The following is a 4,192-nucleotide window of genomic DNA, read 5'->3' on the forward strand; positions in this document are numbered from 1 at the left end:
TTAACAGGTAAATACTTATCTTTTCCAAAAGGATAACTTTTACTATCCACCTAAAATCTAAAAAAACTGTAACTATATGTACATCATACACATCATTGTTTATGTTGTATTTATTTTCCTATAGGAATTACATTTAGAAATGTACATTCTTTACAACATTGTCATCCATTTATTTCATGAATAGTTTAAATAGTGATCGAAATGAAAACCTCGACCACAAAGGGACTCGAAGCCTCAATCTTCTGATCCGAAGTCAGACGCCTTATCCATTAGGCCATGCAGTCAACTATGTAGAAGATGTCGAACCTGTGGAAGGTGTGGTAATAGCAACCTCAAGTATAACATTCAAAATTTAGAAGTTTTTTCTAGAGGAATGTTTTGGAAAAACTTGCATATGAATTAAAAAATGAAATCCAACAACATATTTTAATGATTTATTTTGAGTGAACATTACAAAGTATACCTTTCACATAGCCTAGATTTTGTTAAATCCTTAACTTAGCTGAGAAATAACTTAACTTTTCTATATGCATGCTATAAAGTTTTATGAAAAGATTAGGGATGTAGGCATTAGAGCAATTTCTCATTGAACTATGGGTATTCTGATTTCATTGATTCCTTCTAAACATGTGAGATGTTATTTTTATATGCAAATATGCAAATAACCATTATAGTATCAATTTGGTCAATGAATTGCTTTGCAACACAGATTACCAAAATCGAACAAGTTAACAGGTAAACACTTACATTTTCCAAAAGGATTTTGAAGTTTTATGAAAATATTAGGGATTTAGTCCTTATAGCAATTTCTCATTGGACTATGGGTGTTCTGATTTCATTGATTCCTTTTAAACATGTGAGAAGTTTTTTCTAGAGGTATGTTTTGGAAAAACTTGCATATGAATTACAAAATGAAATCCAACAACATATTTTAATGATTTATTTTCAGTGAACATTACAAAGTATACCTTTCACATAGCCTAGATTTTGTTAAATCCTTAATTTAGCTGAGATATAACTTAACTTTTCTATAGCCATGCTATAAAGTTTTATGAAAAGAATAGGGATGTAGGCTTTAGAGCAATTTCTCATTGAACTATGGGTGTTCTGATTTCAGTGATTACTTATAAACATGTGAGATGTAATTTTTATGTGCAAATATGCAAATAACCATTATAGTATCAATTTGGTCAAAGAATTGTTTTTAACACAGATTACCAAAATTGAACAAGTTAACAGGTAAATTCTTACCTTTTCCAAAAGGATACCTTTTACTATCCACCAAAAACCTAAAAAAACTGTAACTATGTGTACGTCATACACATCATTGTTTATGTTGTATTTATTTTCCTATAGGAATTACATTTAGAAATGTACATTCTTTACAACTTTGTCATCCATTGAATTCATGCAGAGTTTGAAGATTTCAAATAGTGACAGAAAGATAACTTCGACCACGAAGGGACTCGAACCCTCAATCTTCTGATCTGAAGTCAGACGCCTTATCCATTAGACCACGTGGTCATCTATGAAAAATCTCTTGAACCTGTGGAAGGTGTGGTAATAGAAACCTCAAGTATAACATTCAAAATTTAGAAGTTTTTTCTAGAGGTAAGTTTTGGAAAAACTTTCATATGAATTACAAAATGAAATCCAACAATATATTTTAATGATATATTTTGAGTGAACATTACAAAGTATACCTTTCACATAGCCTAGATTTTGTAAAATCCTTAACTTAGCAGAGAAATAACTTAACTTTTCTATAGGCATGCTATAAAGTTTTACAAAAAGATTAGGGATGTAGGCATTAGAGCAATTTCTCATTGAACTATGGGTGTTCTGATTTCATTGATTCCTTCTAAACATGTGAGATGTAATTTTTATATGCAGATATGCAAATAACCATTATAGTATCAGTTTGGTCAAAGAATTGCTTTGCAACACAGATTACCAAAATCAAACAAGTTAACAGGTAAACACTTACATTTTCCAAAAGGATTTTTAAGTTTTATGAAAATATTAGGGATGTAGGCTTTATAGCAATTTCTCATTGGACTATGGGTGTTCAGATTTCATTGATTCCTTTTAAACATGTGAGATGTAATTTTTATATGCAGATATGCAAATATCCTTTATTGTATCAATTTGGTCAAAGAATTTTTTGCAACACAGATTACCAAAATTGAACAAGTTAACAGGTAAACATTTACCTTTTCCAAAAGAATAACTTTTACTATCCACCTAAAACCTAAAAAAACTGTAACTATGTGTACATCATACACATCATTGTTTATGTTGTATTTATATTCCTATAGTATTACATTCTTTACAACATTGTCATCCTTTTATTTCATGAAGAGTTCAAATAGTGATCAAAAAGAAGACCTCGACCACAAAGAGACTCGAACCCCCAATCTTCTGATCTGAAGTCAGATGCCTTATCCATTAGGCCAAGCAGTCAACTATGTAGAAGTTGTCGAACCTGTGGAAGGTGTGGTAATAGTAACCTCATGTATAGCATTCAAAATGTAGAAGTTTTTTCTAGAGGTATGTTTTGGAAAAACTTGCATATGAATTACAAAATGAAATCCAACAACATATTTTAATGATTTGTTTTGAGTGAACATTACAAAGTATACCTTTCACATAGCCTAGATTTTGTTAAATCCTTAACTTAGCTGAGAAATAACTTAATTTATCTATATGCATGCTATAAAGTTTTATGAAAAGATTAGGGATGTAGGCATTAGAGCAATTTCTCATTGGACTATGGGTGTTCGGATTTCATTGATTCCTTCTAAACATGTGAGATGTATTTTTTATATGCAGATATGCAAATAACCAATATAGTATCAATTTGGTCAAAGAATTGCTTTGCAACACACATTACCAAAATCCAACAAGTTAACAGGTAAACACTTACATTTTCCAAAAGGATTTTTAAGTTTTATGAAAATATTAGGGATGTAGGCTTTATAGCAATTTCTCATTGGACTATGGGTGTTCTGATTTCATTGATTCCTTTAAACATGTGAGAAGTTTTTTCTAGAAGTATGTTTTGGAAAAACTTGCATATGAATTACAAAATGAAATCCAACAACATATTTTAATGATTTATTTTGAGTGAACATTACAAAGTATAACTTTCACATAGCCTAGATTTTGTTAAATCCTTAACTTAGCTGAGAGATAACTTATTTTTTCTATATGCATGCTATAAAGTTTTACGAAAAGATTAGGGATGTAGGCTTTAGAGCAATTTCTCATTGGACTATGGGTGTTCTGATTTCATTGATTCCTTTTAAACATGTGAGATATAATTTTTATATGCAGATATGCAAATATCCTTTATTGTATCAATTTGGTCAAAGAATTTTTTGCAACACAGATTACCAAAATTGAACAAGTTAACAGGTAAATACTTATCTTTTCCAAAAGGATAACTTTTACTATCCACCTAAAATCTAAAAAAACTGTAACTATATGTACATCATACACATCATTGTTTATGTTGTATTTATTTTCCTATAGGAATTACATTTAGAAATGTACATTCTTTACAACATTGTCATCCATTTATTTCATGAATAGTTTAAATAGTGATCGAAATGAAAACCTCGACCACGAAGGGACTCGAAGCCTCAATCTTCTGATCCGAAGTCAGACGCCTTATCCATTAGGCCATGCAGTCAACTATGTAGAAAATGTCGAACCTGTGGAAGGTGTGGTAATAGCAACCTCAAGTATAACATTCAAAATTTAGAAGTTTTTTCTAGAGGAATGTTTTGGAAAAACTTGCATATGAATTAAAAAATGAAATCCAACAACATATTTTAATGATTTATTTTGAGTGAACATTACAAAGTATACCTTTCACATAGCCTAGATTTTGTTAAATCCTTAACTTAGCTGAGAAATAACTTAACTTTTCTATATGCATGCTATAAAGTTTTATGAAAAGATTAGGGATGTAGGCATTAGAGCAATTTCTCATTGAACTATGGGTATTCTGATTTCATTGATTCCTTCTAAACATGTGAGATGTTATTTTTATATGCAAATATGCAAATAACCATTATAGTATCAATTTGGTCAATGAATTGCTTTGCAACACAGATTACCAAAATCGAACAAGTTAACAGGTAAACAATTACATTTTCCAAAAGGATTTTCAAGTTTTATGAAAATA

At 30.0% G+C, this 4,192-nt stretch overlaps 1 non-coding gene across 1 annotated transcript; it reads right to left on the bottom strand.

Annotated features, from left to right (window-relative positions):
• Positions 1–211: 211 nt before the first annotated feature.
• TRNAR-UCG (transfer RNA arginine (anticodon UCG)) lies at positions 212–284 on the bottom strand. Its single transcript has one exon. It is a non-coding gene; the product is annotated as a tRNA-Arg (tRNA).
• Positions 285–4,192: the final 3,908 nt, after the last annotated feature.

This window comes from Taudactylus pleione, unplaced genomic scaffold, assembly GCF_031769625.1.
Source record: "Taudactylus pleione unplaced genomic scaffold, aTauple2 ptg000914l, whole genome shotgun sequence".
Classification (NCBI taxonomy): Eukaryota; Metazoa; Chordata; class Amphibia; order Anura; family Myobatrachidae; genus Taudactylus; species Taudactylus pleione.